At 35.9% G+C, this 24395-nt stretch overlaps 1 protein-coding gene across 2 annotated transcripts in view; it reads right to left on the reverse strand.

Annotated features, from left to right (window-relative positions):
* Positions 1–24395, reverse strand: part of LOC150086817 (reelin-like) — a 1004591-nt gene that overhangs the window by 975310 nt on the left and 4886 nt on the right. The gene's annotated exons all lie outside the window — the stretch shown is intronic.

The following is a 24395-nucleotide window of genomic DNA, read 5'->3' on the forward strand; positions in this document are numbered from 1 at the left end:
TGCATCTACATTCAAACATGAGGAGTTATTCAGGAAGGGGGAATGCCATAGATGAAGTAAACACTGGCAGTGAGCTAGATGATCTTGAAATAAGTGAGAGTAAAGTGGAAGAGAAATTGTTGAAGATAAATACAAGAAAGGCACCTGGGGTGGATGGGATCTATCCAGTTATATTAAAGGAGGCAGCAAAGGGGAAGTAAGCAATCCGTTAGTCATAGTTATGAGAACTTCCTTGGACTCAGGGGAGGTACCCACAGACTGGAGATATGCAAATGTAACCCCAATTCACAAAGGAGGATCAAAGGCTGACACAAGTAATTATAGACCTGTGAGTTTAACTTCTTTTCCACGAAAATTAATGGAAGCACTGGTTAAAGAAGCACTGCAGGATCATCTTGACAAGAATTCAGTTATAGCTCAGACACAGCATGGTTTTGTTATGGGAAGGTCTTGCCTGACCAATTTGATTGGATACTATGATGTAGTCACAAAAGAATTGGATGCAGGGAATAACTTTGTTATTATATATTTGGATCTTAGAAAGGCTATTGATACTGTTGCACATGGAAGACTGCTGCACAAATTGGAGCAGTGTGGCATTGGTGGCAAATTGTTGCTATGGATAAAGGGATGGTTGAGTGGCAGAAGACAGAGAGTGGTAATTAATGGACACTGCTCATCGTGGACTAATGTTATTAGTGGAGTCCCTCAGGGTTCAGTGTTGGGTCCATTGTTGTTTTCTGTATTTATAAATAATATTGATGATGGTATATCAAGCTTAATGTCCAAGTTTGCAGACGGTACAAAGGTTGGAAGGGTTGTTAAGGACACTACTGGTGCTATGCTACTGCAACAGGATCTGGAAAGGTTGAGCAGATGGGCTGAGAGGTGGCAAATGAAGTTTAACATTGACAAATGTAAAGTACTACATATGGGAAACAGCAACTCCAGAGCAACATATCAACTCTGTGGTACTACACTGGCAATGGTAGAGAATGAAAAGGACCTAGGGGTTATTTTGCAGGCAGATATGAAGTTCTCTGGGCGGTGCAAACAGGCTGCAAGAGTAGCTCATGGTGTCTTGTCAATGATATATAGGAATTTTTCTAGCAGGGATAAGGAGGTGATTATTCCCTTGTATAAGGCAATGGTCAGGCCACACCTTCAGTACTGTATACAGGTCTGGAGGCCTCATTTCAAGAAGGATGTAGTGCTGCTGGAACGAGACAGAAAAGGGCAACAAGATTAGTGAATGGAACAAAGGGGTGCTCTTACGAAGAAAGGCTTAAGTTTTGCAAATTACAGTGTCTGGAGACTAGGCACCGGCGAGGTTATGTGATAGAGGTGTATAAAGCCTTGAATGGTTTGAGCATACTCAATGCCGATGTGAATCTTCCTCTTGCTCAGAATAATCACCTGAGAGGGCATAAATTCAGATTGAGGAAAGACAGATGTAGGATAGATGTGCGGAAATTTGCCTTTAGCCAGCGTGTACTTGGTTGATGGAACAGACTTCCATCCCTTGTTGGGGAAGTTAAATAAATTTTCGTTTGTTCGTTCGTTCGAAATACCTGTCCAACTGAGCCTTAAATAAATTTAAGGCTCAGTTGGACAGGTATTTTGAACGAATGGAGGGGTGAAATGGAAGTGTGTTTTTTTGGATGATGCTGCATAAGCTTGCTTTCTTGCATCATATGCCTCTACTAATGCTAATGCTATGATGTGGTCACAAAGGAACTGAATGCAAAAAATATTTTTGATATCATATACTTGATTTCAGGAAAGCTTTTGATACTGTTGCACATGGAAGACTACTGTACAAACTGGAGCAGTATGGCATTAAAGGCAAGTTGCTACAATGGATAAAAGGATAGTGAGTGGTATATATTGCTCTGGGGATATGTGGTGATCATTCCCTGACCTTTCCGCACCCTCTGTATTTGGTGGGCACGAGCTCGAACCCTGGTCTAATCAAGAAGCATGTGCTACGCACTGCTGCTCCTGCCCATCTGGCTACAGAGGCACCATCTCAGCAGTGCAGACAGGATGCCAGAGTAGGTTATGGAGACTTGTCAATGATATACAGGAATGAATTTTGCAAGCAGGAATAAAGAGGTGATTATCCCCTTGTATAAGGCAATGGTCAAGCTGCACCTTGAGTACCTCGCACATGTCTGGAAACCTCATTTTAGGAAGGATGTAGAGTTGCTAGAACAAGTACAGGGCAACAAGACTGGTGATTGGAACAAAGGTGTGCTCTTATGAAGAAAGGCTTAAGTTCTGCAAATTGCAGTGTCTGGAGACTAGGCGCCTGTGAGGCAATCTAATTGGGGTATATAAGGCCTTGAATGGATTGAGCAGGCTCATTACTGATGGGATTCTTCCTCTTGCTCAAATTACAAACCCGAGGGGACATAAATTGAAACTGAGAAAAGACAGTTGTCGAAGTATGGAAATTTTTCTTTAGCCAGCGGGTAGTTGATTGCTGGAACAAACTTCCATCTGTCAATGTGGAAGTTGATAGTTTAAATAAATTCAAGGCAGAACTAGACAAACATTTGGTATGAATGGATGGGTGAAATGGGAAGGGTGTGTGTGTGTGTGTGTTTTTTGGCTGATGCTGTATAAGCTTGCTTTTTTGCAACATATGCCTCTACTAATGCTAATTTGCAGATCATAGACAAAATATCTGTACACAGGTCAATACATAAGACATCTGGTAAATATAATTAATGCAATGGACACTGGTTCTGGAGTTCTGATGAGACCTAAACAACTATCGAACTTGTCAAGACATAATTCAGCCCTGATCATTAATATCATACTTATGTTTCACATGTGCAAATTGAAGTAGGAAATAGCAATTTTTCAATTTATTTTCCAATTTAAATTTATGTAAATGTAAATTATGCTCTAATGACAAGGCAACAGTGATATATATGAGCCTTTAATATTCTTATGTTTTTTTTTTGGATTTTTTTTTTGAAGTTTGCTATGCTACGAAATGGGGGTAGGTATGAAAGCAAAAGTGATTTCCAGACTTGTTCTGCTATGTTTATGGATATTATAAAGGTTCAAAGCAGGTAAAGCATAACATCAATGGTGAGCACCAAGTTTTGCAATGCACATGAAGCCTATCTTTTAATGCCTATAAGTGATCAAGATATAGGTAGAAATAATGTACCCACAAGAAATTGTGGACATATCATTATAACCACCCTCTGTCTTCTGCCACTCAATCACCCTCTTATCTATATCAGTAACTTTCTCCTAATGACACACTGCTCCAATCTGTATATCAGTCTTTTGTGTAGAACAGTGTCAGAAGCTTTGTTGAAATCTAAATATATAATTTCAAAATTATTATTTGCATCCAGTTCCTTTGTTACTGTATCAGTTCCTTGCTTTTTCTACCTCTGGGGCAGCAAGGCAGTAGACCTGCAATACAGCAGACGAAAATGGTCTGCCTAAATTGGGTTTCAGCCTGGTACACATAATGTAGTAAAAAATCTCTTGGTTCCAAGAAATAAAGTCTTGCTGGGACTAGTCAAAAAAATTTTTAAAGCACTGGATTCTCAAGGTGATGCCTTCAAGCATATACAATCTAAGTTTCCAAAATTGTCTGATGCAAAAAATAAAAAGTGGAATATTTATTGGTCCACAATTCAACAGATGTTGGCTTCACAAGATATGAAAGACAAAATTATTGAAGCTGAGCAAAACAGTAGTAGTAGTAATAGTGGCATGTGATGCAAGAAAGCAAGCGTATGAGCTTATGCAGCATCAGCCAAAAAAAAAAAAAAATTTACACAAACAATTCCCTCTAAATGTTTGTCCTGTTCCTCCTTAAATTTAAGGCGCCTCCATAGCCAGGTAGGCAGGAGCAGCAGTGTGCAGCACACGCTTCTGGATTAGACCAGGGTTCGAGCCCATCACCACCAAATACGGAGGATGCGGAAAGGTCATGGAATGACCACCGCATATCCCGGAGCAATATGGCATTAGTTGCTAATGCTCTTAAAAACCAAATAACAAACAAACAACAAACAACAACCTTAAATTTATTTAACCTATCAACTCCCACAATGACAGATGGAAGTTTGTTCCAGCAATTAACCACCCGCTGCCTAAAGGCAAATTTCCGCACATCTATTCTACATGTCTTTCCTCAATTTGAATTTATGCCCCCTTAAGTTCATAATCTGAACAAGTGGAAGAATCCCATCAGAATTCAGCATGCTCAACCCATTCAAGGCCATATACACCTCAAATAACCTCAATCAGATCACCTCGCAGGTGTCTTGTCTCCAGCCACTGCAATTTGCAGAACTTAAGCCTCTCTTGGTAAGAGGATCCCTTCATTCCCCTCACCAATCTTGTTGCCCTTCTCTGTACACGCTCAAGCAAATCTACATCCTTCCTAAAATGAGGTATCCAGTACGCAGTACTCAAGGCGTGGCCCGACCATTGCCTTATATAGAGGGACAATCACCTCCTTTTTCCTGCTAGCAAAATTCCTGTATATCATTGACAAAACCCCATGCAGACAGGCAATGATATGTAGTCAGATATGACGTTTTCTGAGCAATGCAGACAGGCTGCCCTGGCAGACTGTCTGCATTGCTCAGAAAACGTCATATCTGACTGCACAATTACTCCCAGTTCTTTTTCATTTTCTACCACCTTCAGTGTAGTACCACACAGTTGGTACGTTCCTCTGGGGTTACTTCTACCCATATGCAGTACTTTGCATTTGTCAATGTTAAACTTTGGGAAGTTTAACATTGACAATTCAAAGTACTGCATATGGGTAGAAGTAACCCCAGAGGAACATACCAACTGGGCAAGTTGACTGAAAATAATAGAAAAATGGGATACAGAATGCCAATCACACTCCATCCTTGTGCTCTCACTTAGTTTTATTCAGACCAAACCTGGGTGACATTAGTGAAAACAATGAGGAGAGATTCCACCAGGCCATATAGTTAATGGCAAAGAGATGCCAAGGAATTTGTAATGAAGCTACAATAGGAAACTATATTGGGTTCTTGATTTAGGATGATCACACTAATCACAAAGGACAAAAACATTCAAATGTAAGGAAATTTTTTTAAGTAAATCTTTTTGATTAACCCGAGGAGAGCCTCTACTTTTTAATTTTTTTTATTTGTTTACTTGTGGCACAGATTAGTACTCTTTGTACAGAAGTTAAACTTTGTTAATAAATCTGATATAATATTTATATTAAATCAAATTCATTATATTTTATAATATTTATATTATATTGTATATAATATTTAAATCTGATATAATATTACAGCATATTTACTTTTCTTTTAATTTCTATGAAAATAATTGATGTTATGCAAAGCTAAATTCATATTCAGAATCAGCATACTCAAATTTGTAAAGAAATACAAAGAAACGGAAATAAACAGAATGGGAAAATGGTGTGGGGAACTTTTTTTTTCTAGTGCTATATAGCTTACTTCCTTGCACCATTTTGCCAATACCAATACTAATATTAATAAAAATTACCACAGCACTAGGTGGAATTTTATTCCAAAAATTAGTTACTCTCTGGCTGAAAACAAATATCCTCACATCAATTCTATAACCATCCTTTTTTTTTTTTTTTAATTTATGTTCCCTTATGTAATCACCACATAGATGCCTAGTTTCCACATGCTATAATTTACAAAATCCACAGGTATATCAATAAAATAAGAATTTTATTGATATCTACTTTTTCTTTCTAATGGTTAATATTAAGTCTTCCAAAAATCTGTTCAGACCACCCACTTCTGTAGATATTCACTTTTAAACTTTCATAAAATCTAGTTCAACAACAAAAAAGGGGGGAAAACAGCTGGTCATTTAACTCTAAAAATTTCTACGGCTTCACAGGCAGCTAAATATTTGCTAAATTTATTAACTTAATATTGTGTAACAAACTTATGTATTATTATATACCACTCGAACCTGTAAGCTGGAGAGGTTTGACATTAAGACTGAGTTTACTTTTATTTTGGCCTGGTAATGAAATATAGAGTAGATTCAAGATATAGCCAGATAATCAATTAGTTAATGAATTACACTAGGTAGAATATATAAACGTTTGTGTATTTCGATCGCTTAATTACAATTAACTAAAAAAACAGCTCCAGCTTACTATATAGCCTAGCCTAACAGCTGATAGCTTTACAACTGAAGAAACTAAAACACTTTCCCAGCATTGAAATATGCCTTTATTTGAGCGAGCGAGCGAGAGAGAGAGAGAGAGAGAGAGCGAGAGAGAATAACTAAATATATTTTTTAAAGAGTTAGTTGTGCAATGGTGAAAGCAGAGGGAAAACAGTGAGTGAAAAAGTGATATAAGAACATATTACAAAACTGCTTAATGTACCAATCTATACAACTCTTCTCTTTGAGAAATAAAAGCAGATTAATCTATAAGTAAAATTGCTTCAATTTCTGTAATTATAATTCAAATTTACCCACACACACACACACTATCATTTCAAGAACAACTAAACTGATATCTTTCATCAATATTATTAGTAGTTTGTTTGTTTGTTATTTGGTTTTTAGGAGCATTAGCAACTAAGGACATATTGCTCCGGGATATGCGGTGGTCATTCCCTGACCTTTCCACATCCTCCGTATTTGGTGGTGACGGGCTCAAACCGGTCTAATCAAGAAGCGTGTGCTATGCACTGCTGCTCCTTCCCACCTGGCTACAGAGGTGCCTATTATTAGTAGTGGCAAAATGATACAAGGAAACAAATTTATACAGCATCAACAAAAAAAATGCACACTTTATTTGTTCATTCCTTTTAATAATTTGTCTAATTTAAGTAATATAAAATATGTTTCACTGGTTGAAGGGAAAAAAAAAAAAAAAGGTTCTTCTTCTTCTTCTTCTTCCACCTTTGCATATAAAGCTTAGATTAATGAAGAATTTTTAAGGCTCTGATTAAAGAAGGAAGAATGGGGATTCTGCTACCTAAGGAAGGGTTTCCCAATTTAACAGATACAAAACTGAAAAAAAGGCATTTTCATTGGGCCTCAAATAAAGAAACTCCTGAGAGATGATGTAAAAAAAATAAAATTGAAATAAAAATACTGAACCAGCATCTTGGCAATCATTTAAAGTAGTTGTGTATGGATTTCTTTGAAGAAGGAAAAGACAAAATTACATAATGTACTGCATACATTCTGTTTCTTTGAAAATTCATTTTCTTCATTCCCATTTTAGTTTCTTCCCTCAAAATTTAGGAGATATAAGTGATAAAAAATGGGAATGCTTTCATCAGGGCATATCCATGATGGAAAAGTGGTAAAGTCACTGAAGATTGCTGCTGGGAGATTACTGTTGGATTTCTTAAGAGTGAAACCAACAAGGACTATAAGAAAAACTCTCTGAATGGCAAACACTTCTAAAGAAACAGAATGTATGCAGTACATTATGTGGTTGATTAAAGTAGTCTAAAATGAATGACTCATTTTTAAGATAGCATATGTATTACAGTAAGACAGTTGAAATTGGCCATTCATTAATTATGACAGCATCATAATTCTGGTATTTTTGAAATCAGCAGATCAATTTCCTTTAGAATCTGCATCTTTTGCTCCAGAGGTATGAAAAAAAATTTTTTTTGTTGCCCAATGTTATCATTAACCACACTGCTCACCTTTTTATCATCAAAAAATTTAAACATTAAACTTGATATGCCTTCATCAATATTGTTAATAAACACTGAAAACAGTAAGGGAACTAGCACTGAACCCAGACCTCCAGTGATAACTTTAGCCCAGGAAGAGCAGTGGCCATTAATAACCATTCATCCCATGCCACTTAACCATCCCTTTATCCATAGTAGCAACCTGTCCCTAATGTCACAGTGCTCCACTTTGTACAGCAGTTGTTCATGTGGAAAAGCATCAAAATTATTTTTGTCTGCCAGTTCCTTTGTTATTAACTCATAGTAGGTAATCAGATTGGTCAGAAAAACCTCCCCCTTAAGAAAACTCTGCTGTTATTGCCATATAACTGCATTCCTGTCAATATGATCCTACATTACTTCTTTAACCATGGATTCCATTATTTTCCCCTGATACAGAAGTTAAGCTTATTATTATTATTATTATTATTATTATTATTATTAGCTATATGGTGCAAGGAAGCCTGAGGCTTATGCTGCACCAGCCAAAAAAAAATTCCTGAGTTACCCTAAGAGAGAGAGAGAGAGAGAGAGAGAGAGAGAAGTAGAAGGAAATCACCAAGAAAGAGAAGAATGATGATATCCAGCTCAGGACCCTGGGTGTGCCAAGCCCATACTCACCAGATGTGAGCCCCTGGGTTATAAGTCTTTAATTAGTCACTTCACCCTTTGGTTTATTTTTTAGGAACAGAAGAGACACTTGTTCATCTCTTTAACCAAATCATGTTTGGTTAAACTGATAATAAATTATGTTAAATTGATATTATAATGAAACTTCTCAGCAGTTTGTTCTTTACAATATGTATATATATATATATATTTATTTATTTATTTTTATTATGCATATTTTATTAGCTATCTGTTATCTTCACTCTCTGTTTCTCTCACTTTCTTTAACTTTATTTTTTTTATTGTTCTTTATTCCTTATTCCTTTTCCTCCCCTTATCACTTTACACACACACACACACACACACACACACACACACACACACACACACACACACACACACACACACACACACACACACACACACACACACACACACACACATATCTATGTGGGAAAGAGCATCGCAAAAGACATACCTAGATAAATCTATGGGAAACATGTAGGTAAAGTATGTTACATAGGCACATAAGATAATATACAAAAACTTATCACTGTATACCTACAATTTGGGTGACTTCTTCCAAGAGAAACTGCCCAAATTAAAAAGAAAAAACAATGATAAGTAGTTCTCTGTTTTTGTAATGATCAATATACACTTTGGCAAAATCAATTTTGAGGTTATATAACAAAGAATAGAATTTAGGAATAGTTCAAATATAACAGAAATTAAGAAATTTAAAATTAAAAAATGCATGGTACACATTGATCATCATTGACCCGATAGAGAACTAAGGATATAAAGTTAAAAACTAAAGCAAAAATAATGAATGTGGTATAAGCAGACTTACAATGTCCAAGCAAAAGAACCACGCAATGTGGTATAAGTGAGACAGCTTTTTTAAAATATTTTGATATGTGGTTGTCTTAGCATGTTTTCAAAAAAAAAAATCTAAAGGAAACTAACCAAACTTAGGCTAGACCATATAAATTTTAATTTTCTAAAAACTTAAATTAGATTTTGTCTAAGGCTAGTCATTTAAGATCGAAAATTTATTTTTTATACACTAAAAAAAAACTCTCTATTCTTGTAATTATTTATCTCCCTTTAAGTTTCCATATTTATAGCAGACTTCTAAGCATACTGTAAGGCAACTGTTGGATCAGATGTTATATTGCACACTAGAATATTTAAATGCATGATGTATGCCATTTCATAAGTTCATATGTCTATTACTTAACAGGTAACAAGTACATATGAGTATGTTCATGCACATGCACGCACACACACACACACACAATTGAACTAGATGGAACATTAATTTATGTAAGGCAAGGCCACAGAGTTGTAATTTATAACCAGCACAGGAAGTGTTTGTATGCTTCTAAAGAGGTCAAAACACCTTTATCTCTTTTCCTTATAGCCATCTTTCTTCCTGAGTTGCTATTTATCAGAGGAAATGGGCATTCGCTAGAAGCAAGGACTTAACTTCCTGTATTGTATGTCTCCCTTGATATGAATGGTATGATGTTAGGAGAAGACAAAGAGAGAGGTGGGGAGGAAGAACACAGGGGAAGGAAGAAGGAGGATGAAAGGGGGAGGGGGGAGAGAGAGAGAGATGCATCACACTGGCTTACTTATAGCTTATTTCAAATAACATAATGCCAATTTAATTTTCTCTATAAAAATTTCTAAAGATTTTAAATATCTAATAAAATTTTATTTTATTAGTTACTGCAAAATTTATGAAACTGTGTTATAACTGACCTAATATACTTTTCACATTATGTGGGGGATACATGGAAAACATTATAACCATGGAATGGAAGAAAAGAATTACTAAAAAGAATGAAAATCCCTTATAAATAAATTTAATAAGATACATTTTCTGCTATATAATTAGAATACTTATTAATTTGCACCAAAATTTAATGTACTGATGTGGGATTTACTTAAAGATAAGAGTAAAGAGTAAGACTTTTGCTTTTGTAAGGGTGACTACAGTGGTCTCTAACAGATTTTAAGTCCTATATAATGAGACCAACTGATAAGGTTACCATCAGCAAATTCTAAATAGGAACATTCAGGGGAAGTAATTGTACGCGCTACTAGGTTTTTCCTATCAACTAAGAAATACTGTTCAAGGCTCAGACCTAAATGGATGTCACATGAACTGATAAGACTTGTGGCAGAAAAGAAAAATGCATGGGATGCATATAAACTATCAGGTGAACAGAAGTTTATATCTACCAGAAGCCTTTGGTAGATATAAACTAGTCTGTAATCAAGTAACAAAAGGAAGTTAGGCAAATCAAAATAGTTTATGAGAAGTCTTTGGCAAAAGTAGTAAAGACTTCTTTATTAATGGACACTGCTCTTCGTGGAATAATGTTATTAGTAGAGTCCCCCAGGGTTTGGTGTAGGGCACGGTGTTTATTAATGATATTGATGAAGGTATATCAGGCTTAATGTCTTAAGTTTGTGGATGATACAGAGGTTGGCAGGGTGGTTAATGATAGTATTCAAGGTAAGCTACTGCAACAAGAGCTAGAAAAATTAGACAAATGAGCTGAAAAAAGGCAGTTGAAGTTTAACAGTGACAAGTGTTTAAAGGCTCTGAATAGACTGAGCAAGCTCAATGCTGATGGTATTCCTCTTGCTGAGACCACACACACACATGAGGGGGCATAAATTCAAATTGAGGAAGAATGGTTGCAGGACAGAAGTTTACTTTCAGCTAGCACTTTGTTAGGTTGTTGATCGTTGGAACCAACTTCCATCTGTTGTTGTGGTGGAAGTGGGTAGTTTGAATAAATTCAAAGAAGAACCAGACAAATTATTGGAGGATGGACATGTAATGTGGGAAGGGATTTTTTTTTTTTTTTTTGGCTGATGCTTTATAAGCTTGTTTTCCTGCATCATTTGCCACTACTAATACTCAAATATAAACACATATGAAAAATGGAAAAATTTTTCACAGTAATGTTACACAGACATATAATGAACAGAAACAGTTGAACAGTAGTATGTTATATGATATGTTGTTGTTGTTGTTGTTGCAGAGTTTTAGGTGCATCAGCAACTTAGGTCATATTTCACTGGATATAATATGTTTGTAAATTGCATGTGTTCTGTGGTCAATTTTCTATTTCCTGGATGAAAAACCTGAGTTTCTGGAAGGAAAACTCATGCTATCCTCCCCTGAGACTGACTAACTCAGCCACACTGTGAAAAAGGTCCATAAAATTTATCACATCACTGATGGGATTCAAACTCAGATCTTTCCCACCAAGTGTAGGGAGGATGGTGCTTATACCAATTGTACCACCCATAAGGGCACTATATGAGATAATAGTTCTCAATTAATAAAGATAAGATGATTTCCAGTAAAGCATGATCTTCATGATATTCACTAGAAAATAATATAATTTACCCTTATATTAATGGAATCAAATTTAAGACAATTGATATGCAGATCACATGAAAAAACATGTAAAAAGAAACTTGCCTTTAGAGCACATTAATAGCAATATGAAAATAATGCAAAATTTCTGGTTGTCAAATGGCACAATAATATCAATATTAGTATTAGAAAGGAAAATGATGAATTTAATGGACTTTTTTTGCATCAGTCCAAAAAATAAACTGAATATTTCCATTCCCACAAGTAATCAATAAAGTTTCACCATAAAGTTATTAGCATTAGCATTAGCATTAGTAGAGGCATTTGATGCAAGAAAGCAAGCTTATGCAGCATCAGTCAAAAAAAAAGAAAAAAAAAAACCCACTTCCACTTCACCCCTCTGTTCGTTCAAAATACCTGTCCAGCTGAGCCTTAAACTTATTTAGGCTATCAACAATTATAAAAATGCTTTTAACTGTAAACAATAAACAGACAACATTAGGATTTATTGATTCATATGATAACTATATAGTAAGTTCCGAGTAAGTGGGAAGAAAAGAAAGAGGATTAATAGCATTTTTAAATCCAAAGTACCATAATACTTTAATTAAAGAGTTTCCAACTGTTAGTTTACTAATGGTTGGCAATGCTGCAGCTGGATACAGACGAATGTACAATGGAGTCACAGCTGGATACAAACAAATGTTTAAAGTATAAAAAATCATCTTTGTTCATAGTAAAAGTGAGGGTTAAATCTCAGATGTGTTTTTAATACTTATTCGGTTCATTAACCAAATCACAAGACACAAACCCCTTTTCCTGATCACATGCTATTTATACTATTATGTTTTGTTTCTATTTTTATCATGGTGTTGGTAGGTGCAGTTGTGGTAAAAAAATCTAAGATTAATGAAGTTTTATTTGATGTCTGTTCATTAGTTAACCATATTTATATTTCTTACTATAGAATTCTAAATTTGATATTTTTTATTTAATTTTCCAATAAAATATTTAGCTATCAAAGTGATTGGGATACTTATTTATTGTCCAATTTTAACCTCAATGGAACAATTAGTTTTACTCATGGAGAAAAGGGAAGTGGTTGCACAAATTCATTTAGCATTTTAGGGGGTTGTGGTATCACAATATTTGAGAACCCCTGAATTAGGGTAAGATTATCTAGTTATTTGGAACTTTATATTTAGAACTAATGAACTCTAATATTGTTTGTTTATTATATGAAGTTAAGTGCGTTTATAACAATAACAGATGCTGATTGGCTACAACGACAACAAATGAGTTTTAAAGCCTAAAATCCCAGACAATTTTAAAATAACTGGGACAATGACAACTTCAAATTTGGGTAATAAATATAACCCACTACAATAATAAAGATTTAATTTTAATATGTGCTCTTAAAATAAAACAAATATTTATAAAAGAGAAAATGTGGTTAAATATACTGTACAATAATTACATTAATATATTGAGAATAATTAAGCAGTACTGTAATAAAATAAATCAGGAGTTAAAGGCTTTACTAAATCATATTTTATAAAACTTCTTTCTGCCCTAATCAAATTTTGTTTAATAAAAATCTTTATGCATTAAAATTATTTAAAATTTACATAACATAATGGAATTAATAGTTTTTCATCCAGTTTCATCAATCTGACCAATGTTAGCATTAGCATTAGTAGAGGCATTTGATGCAAGAAAGCAAGCTTATGCAGCATCAGCCAAAAAAAAAAAAAAAAAAAAACCCACTTCCACTTCACCCCTCTGTTCGTTCAAAATACCTGTCCAGCTGAGCCTTAAACTTATTTAGGCTATCAACCTCCACCACAAGGGATGGCAGTCTGTTCCACCAACCAACCACCCGCTGGCTAAAGGCAAATTTCCGCACGTCTATCCTACATCTGTCTTTCCTCAATTTGAATTTATGCCCTCTCAGGTGATTATTCTGAGCAAGAGGAAGAATCCCATCGGCATTGAGCACACTCAAACTATTCAAGGCTTTATACACCTCTATCAGATCACCTCGCTGGTGCCTAGTCTCCAGACACTGTAATTTGCAAAACTTAAGCCTTTCTTCGTAAGAGCACCCCTTTGTTCCATTCACTAATCTTGTTGCCCTTCTCTGTACTCGTTCCAGCAGCTCTACGTCCTTCTTGAAATGAGGCCTCCAGACCTGTATACAGTACTCTAGGTGTGGCCTGACCATTGCCTTATACAAGGGAATAATCACCTCCTTATCCCTGCTGGAAAAATTCCTGTATATCATTGACAATACTCCATGAGCTACTCTTGCAGCCCGTCTGCACTGCTCAGAGAACTTCATATCTGCCTGCACAATCACCCCCAAGTCCCTTTCATTCTCTACCACTGTCAGTGTAGTACCACAGAGTTGATACGTTGTTCTGGGGTTGCTGTTTCCCATGTGTAGTACTTTACATTTGTCAATGTTAAACTTCATTTGCCACCTCTCAGCCCATCTGCTCAACCTTTCCAGATCCTGTTGCAGCAGCATAGTGTCAGTAGTGTCCTTGACAACCCTGCCAACCTTTGTATCATCTGCAAACTTGGACATTAAGCTTGATATACCATCATCAATATCATTTATAAATACAGAAAACAATAATGGACCCAACACTGAGCCCTGAGGGACTCCACTAATAACATTAGTCCACGATGAGCAGTGTCCATTGATTACCACTCTCTGTCTTCTCCCCCTCAACCACCCCTTTATCCATAGCAGCAATTTGCCTCCAATGTCACACTGCTCCAATTTGTGTAGCAGTCTTCCATGTGCAACAGTATCAAAAGCCTTTCTAAGATCCAAGTATATAATATCAAAGTTATTCCCTGCATCCAGTTCTTTTGTGACTGCATCATAGTATCCAATCAAGTTGGTCAGGCAAGACTTCCCCTTAACAAAACCATGCTGTGTCTGAGCTATAACTGAAGTCTTGTCTAAATGATCCTGCAGTGCTTCTTTAACCAGTGCCTCCATTAATTTTCCTGGAACAGAAGTTAAGCTCACAGGTCTATAATTACTTGTGTCAGCCTTTGATCCTCCTTTGTGAACTGGGGTCACATTTGCACATTTCCAGTCTATGGGTACCTCCCCTGAGTCCAAGGAAGCTCTCATAATTATGGCTAAGGGTTTGCTTACTTCCTTTGCTGCCTCCTTTAATATAACTGGATAGATCCCATCCACCCCGGGTGCCTTTCTTGTGTTTATCTTCAACAGTTTCTCCTCCACTTTACTCCCAGTTATTTCAAGATTCTGTAGCTTACTGCTAGAGTTGTTCATTGTTCATTGTTGTTCATTGTTCATCATACTGTCAATGTTCATTGACAGTATGATGTGGCATTCTAAATACACACTTCCAGTGGCGGATTTCCGCACAGGCGCATGAGGCACATGCATGGGCCTCTTAAATCGAGGGGGGCCTCAAATCTCAGGTCTCAAAAAAATAAAATAAAATTGTTTCATTTTAAATTTTTACACTCATCTTTATTACAGTTACTGAATAAAACTATAATTTAATATGAGAAGTTAGTAAACTCTTATGTGAATATCCCTACATATTATATGAATTATCTATGCGAACTAAGTGAATCTGAAGTAGAATACATATTATCATTAATGCTAGATTTTATGTATTAATGTTAGATTTGGGAGGGATGGTAGTTATGTATTTTCCTTTAAACATTATTTAAAATATGTATGAAAGAATTGCGCAACCAAAATGATTAAAATTGCAACACCAAATCCAGACTGCGTGTTGTAGTAAAAACCTGCACATAGAATGCACACTGTAGTGTTACCGAAAATATTTAGAGGGAGGCCTCAAAATTGAATTGCACCTGGGGCCTCTCAAGTGCTAAATCCGCCACTGCACACTTCATTAATTAATATGGTGTGTTAAAACTTTCCAGGAAAATATATTTTCCTGGAATATAGGAAATATTCCAGAACAACAAATCCTGACAACAAATTATAAATTACAAACTCTTTTCAAAAAATTTCTGGGTGGTTAAACAAAAACTTACATTTGTAACTGGAAAACAAGCCACAATCAAATATATAAATGTTTAAAAAATTTCTACTTCATTAAACCTTTTATGCTTAAAAAAAGAAAATTTCTAGATGGTTAAACAAAAACTTATATCTGCAACTGGCAAACAAGCCAAAATCAAATTTAAAAATGCTTAAATCAACTTTGACTTTTTTTACAGATATCTTAGATGTTGTTATTTTGGTTTTTAGGAGCATTAGCAACTAAGGCCATATTGCTCCGGGAATATGCGGTGGTCATTCCCTGACCTTTCCACATCCTCCGTATTTGGTGATGACGGGCTCGAACCCCAGTCTAATCAAGAAGCATGTGCTAGAATTGCTGCTCCTTCCCACCTGGCTACGGAGGCGCCATATCTTAGATGTCTCCTATATAAACACATAAAAGAATGTTCTATAAGATAGACACGTTTACACTTAGAACGACAACATCAAATAGACAGACCAACAATGCAGCTCAAGGATATGAGTAAGAATATTAAAAAATATCCTTGCTCATTTCACCAAAAAGTAGTGTCTATGCTAATATGTGCTAATATCTATTTAATAAGTGCCTATAAATAAATATTACATATTTATTCCTATTTATTCTATTATCCCCTTTGGCTGGTGGTTAAAATTTGGAAATGAGATGCCCACAATAAAGAAATCAAAGCACACTGAAACTACTGAGACCACTGAAATTACTTTGATAATATTCTATTAAAAAATAAAGTCAAGGGGTGTTGATTATAATTTTTTGTACAACAACTACCTGCTGACCATGTTTCTCAATTGAAAGCTTCTCATTTCCATAATTTTAGTGACAACATATCTTACATACAAGAATAAAAGTTATTCCAGAAAGAAACTATCAAAAAAGGTAGTGGTTACTAACAGCGCATGCTACAAACGCATTCTTCATTTACTTCCCATTAAGAATGTGTATCCTTTAGGATTCAAATGTTCCCACTAAATTGAATTCAAATGATAATATAATCTCCTGTAAGAAAACAAAAACTATTCCCTTTCCACTTAAATGTAATTTTCTTGAATATTTCCTATACTGAAACACTGATAGACAATAGCAACTTAATATGAACATTTTTTATGGCAGATGAATCTTTAGTAATGGAAAATTGAAAATATTGATCGGCTGGCACAACTGGTGGTCTTGGGTGAAATTTGTCATTGAAGGCAAATTCCACCCAAAAACTATCAAAACTCCATCTCTCCAATATAAATTTTCAAGAACCAATATATTTGTCTTCATTTGTCAACATCCATCAAGCTGGCATCTTGTCTTGACCTTGGTCCTGCTGTCTGGCTTCATGACAAGTAAAGAAAAAGAATTTTAGATTCGGTCATTTTAAATGTTTAACTTTTAGCAGAACTGTTGCACTCACTTTCAACATTTTTGTTACATTTCATTTTATTTTATTCTATGAAAATAGATACATGAGATACATCTATCTCATGTATCTATTTCTGTTGCTGAAAACTAAAAAGTTAACCATGTAAACCCCTCTAGCTTGTCTGTACTGGGGTATTAACCCTGTTATTTGAATGGCATTAATTAACATATATCCCTAAGCAGCTGATATCAAATGCAGATATCTAGATCAGAATATGATAATCAGCAGCCCACAGGTGGAAGTCTGGCCTTTTTCATAAAACCAGCAAAGAATTTGGCTGATAAGATAAAATGATAAAATCTAAGTAAATCCTGTTCTTACTCTTAGATAAAATCTAAGAGTAAGAACAGGTGCATGTACACCAATGCTAGGAGTATAGTAAATAATTTTGATGTATTTGAGGTGCTGGTGAAGACATCAAAAGCCAATATTCTTGGAATATCAGAGGCATACACACAGATACAGAATTCAGAATTGCAATTTTAGAAGTACAATGTGTACAAAAAGAATAGACAGAATAGAAGGGGAGGAGGGGTGATGCTGTTAGTTAAGAAACACATAAAATCTAAGGATGTGCATCCAGTTGAAATGGGTGGACAGTGCAGTATTGAGTCAGTTTGGTGTGACATAAGCTATATTATTATTTGGTTTTTTAGGAGCATGAGCAACTAAGGCCATATTGCTCCGGGATATGTGGTGGTCATTCCCTGACCTTTCCGCATCCTCCGTATTTGGTGGTGACGGGCTCGAACCCCGGTCTAATCAAGAAGCGTGTGCTATGCACTGCTGCTCCTTCCCACCTGGCTACGGAAGCACCGGTGTGACATAAGCATTGGGAAAGCAAAGTTGAGAGTAGGAGTGTGTTATAGACCAAATGACTCTAATGAATACAATGAACAACTGTACAGAGAAATAGAGTGGGCCAGTAAATCAGATTGTCTTATTATGGGGGATTTTAATTTCCAAGATATAGATTGAAACTTGTAGATTCGTCACTCGCACACTAGCAAGACTTCTGTGGATTTACTGGACAATTGTTTTCTACAGCAGTATGTTCGAGAGGCAACCAGATGGAGTAATACTCTTGATCTGATTACCAGCAGTGATTATTCATGTTATTATTTGGTTTTTTTTTTTTAGGAGCATTAGCAACTAAGGCCATATTGTTCTGGGGATATATGCAGTCGTCATTTCCTGACCTTTCCGCATCCTCCGTATTTGTTGGGCACAAACCCCGGTCTAATCAAGAAGCGTGTGCTACGCACTGCTGCTCCTGCCCACAGGCTACGGAGATGCCGATTATTCATGCATTAAGAATCTGCAAATAAAGGAACCAGTAGGTGGCAGTGATCACAGTGTACTGCTGTGGGATTTACTCAGAGATGTGACTACCATCAGGAGTAAAGGGAAAAGGGAAGGAGTTTTTCTTTTGTAAAGGTGGTCTCAGACAGTTTTTAAATTCTATACAGTTGGACCAACTGATGATGTTACCAACAGCAAATTCTAAATGGGAAGCATTCAAGGAATTAATTTGGAAGCTACTAGGCTTTTCATACTAACTAAGAAATACTGTTCAAGGTTTTGGCCTAAATGGATGTCAAACGAAATAATGAGACTAGTGGCAGATAACAAAACAAAAAGGGATGCATATAAATTATCAGGAGACACAGATGCCTATGGTAGATATAAGGTAGTCTGTAATCAAATCACAAAGTACATTAGGCAAGTAAAGACAGATTACGAGAAATCTTTGGCAAAGGATGCAGAGAAAAACAGTAAAGACTTCTTTATTTAGGTAAGCTCTAGAAAGAAGGGGATGAATCAGATTTGTCCACTTGATATTGATGGTTCGATTGTTGAGGATTTTGCTCAGGTAGCTGACAAACTGAATGAGTATATGGCATCTACATTCACACATGAGGAATTGTGCAGGGAAGTGGAGGCCAGAAGCTTATCAAACTCTAACAGGGAGTTAAATGATTTTGTAATAACTGAGAGCAATGTGGAGGAGAAATTGCTGGAGATAAACATAGGGTCTTGGGGTGGATGGGATCTATCCAGTTATATTAAAGGAGGCAGCAAACAAAGTAAGTAGGCCATTAGCCATGATTAGGGGGTATTCGTAGACAGCAGGTCCCCATGGACTTCAGATGTGCAAATGTATCCCCAATTCAAAAGGGGGAGGATCGAAAGATGACACGAGTAATTATAGACCTGTTAGTTTAACTTCTATTCCAGGGTAAATAATGGTGTGACTGGTTAAAGAAGCATTGAAGGATCATCTAGACAAGACTGCAGTTATAGTTCAGACACAGTGTGGGTTTGTTAAGGGGAGTACAATGGTTACAATGTATGGGAAGTCTTCTCTGACCAATTTGATTGGATACTATGATGTGGTCACAAAGGAACTGGATGCATAACATAATTTTGATATCATATACTTGGATTTTAGGAAAACTTTTGATACTGTTTCACATGATGGAAGACTACTGTACAGGTTGGAGCAGTATGGCATTAACGGCAAATTGCTATAATAAATAAAACGATGGTCGAGTAGGAGAAGACAGAGAGTGGTAATCAATGGACACTGCTGTTCATGGACTAATGTTATTAGTGGAGTTTCCCCAGGTGTCTATATTGGGCCCATTGTTGTTTTCTGTATTTATCAATGATATTGATGAAGGCAAGCTTAATGTCCAAGTTTGCAGACAATATGAAGGTTGGTTGGTAAGATTGCTCCTTAACAAATTCATACTTACTGCAACACAAATACATTCCTATCTAGATGGTCCTACATTACTTCTTTAACCAGAGACTCCATTATTTTCCCTGGAACATATGTTAAGCTAACAGGTCTGAAATTAATCATGTCACCTTTTCATCCCCCCTCGTGATTTCAGGATACATTTGCACATCTAATCCAAGGATACTTTCATAATTATGGCTAAGGGTTTGCTTACTTCCTTTGCTGCCTCCCTTAATATAAGTGGATAGATACCATCCAATCCAAGTGCCTTCCTTACATTTAACTTCAAGAATTTCTCTTCCACTTTCCTCTCAGTTATTACAAAATCATTCAGCTCTTTGTTAGAGTTTGATAAACTTCTGGCATCCTCTTCCCTAAAGAATTCCTTATGTGTGAATGTAAATATGAAATACCTATTTAGTTTGTCAGTAACCTGAGCAGAGTCATCAACAGTTAAACTCCTGACATCAAGAGCCTTAATATAATTCAACCCCTTTTTCTACTGTTAATATATACATAGAAGTCTTTGCCAGAGACTTTGCATAATCTGCCTTAGCTTACCTACCCTCCTTTATGACTTGATTACAGACAAGTTTATATCTTCCATAGGCTTCTGTATCACCTGATAATGTATATGCATCCAACACATTTTTATTTTCTGTCATATGTCTCGTCAGTTCATCTGACATCCATTTAGGTCTATGCCTTGGACATTATTTCTTGGTTGGCATGAAAAGTCTAGTAGTTTCTATGATTAACTCCCTGAATGCTTCCCATTTAGAATTTGCTGTTTTTGTAACATCATCAGTTGGTCCCACAGCATAGGATTTAAAAATTGTCTGAGACCACTGTAAATTGCTTTACAAATCAAAAGCCTTTTCCTTTATCCTTGACAGTAGTTATGTATTTAAATAAATTCCACATCAGTACACTGTGATCACTGCCACCCAGTGGATCTTTTGTCTGCAGATTCTTAATAAAGAATCACTGCTGATAACCAGATCAAGAGTACTACTTCCACTTGTTGTCTCTCTCTAACACACTGCTATAGAAAACAGTTATCTAACAAATTCACAAAAGTGTTGCTAGTGTGTGATTGACCAATCCACAAATTCCAGTTAACATCTGATAAGTTAAAATCCTCCATTATAAGACATTCTGATTTACTGGCCCACTCTGTTTCTCTGTATAGTTGTTTGGTATACTCATTACCGTCATTAGGCCTATAGTACACTCCTACTTTCATTTTCATTTTCCCAGTGGTTATGGCACACCAAACTGACTCAACATTGCACTGGCTATCCATATAATTAGGTTTAATTTAATTTAGAAATTTTCATAACTGTTCAATAATTTTTCGACATATCCAGAATTTTCAGTGGAGATCAATGAAATCAAAGAAATAATTTTTTTAAAAAAACAACTATTAGAAGTTTCAGCTGTTTTGATAGAATAGATGAAGATCATGAATTGCTGAAATATTGTGTAGGATCTCATTTTCTGGAGACCTTTGAAACTGGCCTGGGGCTAAGGAAAAATCTGACAAATTATTAGAATGGATAGGCAAATGAAGTGGGTAGAGGTTTTTTTTTTTTTTTTTTGGATGATGCCGAATAACCTTGCTTCCTTGAATCATTTTGCCACTACTAATACTACCTTTCCACTATTTTCCTGTGTCCCACAAGCCAGCAGTCATTTCCAGTATTCACTGTATATACAGCTACATTCAATCCAGAAATTACAAATAACATAATCCTAGAACATTCAATTAAGTACAGGGTGTCTGATAAGTCACACCCTATTTTGGTAGCTTCTTTATGTTTTAACCAATTTTAATGAAATCGATATTAAATAATTCATAATTTAATGAGTTTTTAACACTACATTTTAAAATTAGAAATGTGCCCCAGCATTTTTGGCACATTTCCTTAAATGAACTGGTATGTTCACTACTGCAAATTGCAAAAAAGTTAATTGGAATGTCTGCGAGTGCACTGATGACTATTGCTGCCAGTTCAGGCAAGTTGCATGATTTTTTAAGGTAAACCTCTTTCTTGACCCACCCTTGTACAAAAAAATTGGAAGGCATCAGATCTAAGCTGTGGTCTGGCCATTCATGCACACAGCATCTCCAATCTATCACCCTTGGAAATAATTATGCAGCCATGTATGAACATAATTTGCAAAATGAGGGGTTATCCATCCTACATAAAATTACGAGTTTCAGTGTTGTCCCTCTTCGAAATAAATTGCCATATGATCTTGCAACATTTTGAGGTATCTTTTGGCATTCACTGTACCTTGCAGAATGAAAGGTCCAACGACTGTGCATTATATAATACTGCTTGTTGTTATTTAGTTTTTAGGAGCATTAGCAACTAAGGCCATATTGCTCCGGGGATATGCAGTGGTCATTCCCTGACCTTTCCGCATCCTCTGTATTTGGTGGTCACGGGCTCAAACCCTGGTCTAATCAAGAAGCGTGCGCTACACACTGCTGTTCCTGCCCACCTGGCTACGGAGATGCCCTGTCACAATCATCAAGAAACAATAGCTGAATGTAACATGGCCACCATGGTTTCAAAGACAGTTCTTTCCTGAGGATGATTGCAACAGCATAACAGGAGAGCCCACTCTCACAAGCATCTTCCCACACTGACTTCTGTGGGCTCCTTGAGAACATCCCAGTCACTGCCATAATAGTGTCTGAAGTCTGCAAGGTTAACAGCCTTCCAATGCACAACATCACAGAGAAAGAGAAACTGAAGCAAATATTGAAATTCTGGAAAAAGTATGCAAGAGAATGCATGTGGCACATTTTATGCATCTACATAAATTATTTATAGCTATACTTTTCCAATTAAAAAATAATCATCGATGCACAACAAAATTAATGAGGGTGCTGAGCATATATTAAAATTCTCACTGACATAATTCTAATAAATGTTTCAAATTTAAATTAAAGGGGAAAGTGAATGATTTTATGCAACAGAATGCCTGCTGCATGATTAATGATGAAATGGAGAGTTATTCAGATAAAGACAAAACAGAATTGTAAAGAAATCTCAATATGACTTTGTAAAGGGGTAAATCATATTTAACCAATCTGATAAGTGACTCTGAGGTTATCACATAAGAAATGGATGCAAGAGTTCATTTTAATCAAGAGATAAGAAACATCAAAGATAAGTTATTATTGTAAATAAAAAAAATGGTTAGGTTATTAGCATTAGTAATGAAAAATGATGCAAGAAAGCAAGCTTATACAGCATTAGCCACAAAAAAAAAAAAGGACATTTCACCTATTCATTTGCTCCAATAATCTGTCTAGTTCTTTCTTGAATTTATTTAAGCTATCAACTCCCATAACAAAAGATATAAGTTTGTTCTAGCAATCAACCACCTGCTAGTTAAAATCAAACTTCTGCACATTTTTTCTACAACTGTCCTTCCTCAATTTGAATTTGTGCCCCCTTTTGTGTGTAATCTGAGCAAGAGGAAGGATCCCATGCACTGAGCTTGCTCAATCCATTCAAAGCCTTAAACAACCCAATCAGATCACCTTGCAGGTGCTCAGTCTGCAGACTGCAATTTGCAGAACTGAAGCCTTTCTTTATTAGAGCACTCCTTTGTTCCCCTCACCAATCTTGTTGCCCTTCTCTGTACTCATCCTAGCAGCTCCACACTCTTTCTAAAATGAAGCCTCCAGACTGGTATGCAGTATGCAAGATGTGGCCTGACCATGCCTTATACAATGGGATAATCACCTCCTTATCCCTGCTAGCAAAATTGCTGCATATCATTGACAAAACCCCATGAGCTGTCCTGGTGGCCTGTTTGCATTGCTCAGATAACTTCATATCTGACTACACAATTACCCTCAGTCTTTTAATTTTCCATTTCCCTAAGTGTAGTACCACACAGTTGATATGTTACACTGGGGTTACTACTATCCATATCAATATTAAACATCAACTGCCATTTCTCAGCCCATCTGCCTAACTTTTCTAGATCCTGTAGCAGTAATATACCATCATTCCTGTCATTAACTACTCTGCCAACCTTTGTATCATTTGGAAACTTGGACCTTATGACTGATATGCCTTCATCCAGGGCCAGCTCAAGGATATATGGCACCCCTAGGCCAGTTTGGTTTTCAGCGCCTGATCATTTTTTTTTATTTTAAATTGTTAAGCTTTATAAATTTTACAAAAGGGGCATGTCTTAATAGAACATATTTAAAAAATCTTACATAAAATTAAATTTACAAACTTTTATTTCAAAAAGTATATAACGACAATAAATTATTCGAAAACTAAACAAAACAATTCTTGAATAAAATATTTAAAATTATACTTATAAAATAGGTGTATAATAATAATAATAATAAATGTAATAATTTTGCAAAAACAAAGCAAAAAAAACTTCTTAAATA

The sequence above is a fragment of the Mastigoproctus giganteus genome, chromosome 4 (genome assembly GCF_048544385.1).
Source record: "Mastigoproctus giganteus isolate SK-2022 chromosome 4, ASM4854438v1, whole genome shotgun sequence".
In the NCBI taxonomy this organism is placed as follows: Eukaryota; Metazoa; Arthropoda; class Arachnida; order Uropygi; family Thelyphonidae; genus Mastigoproctus; species Mastigoproctus giganteus.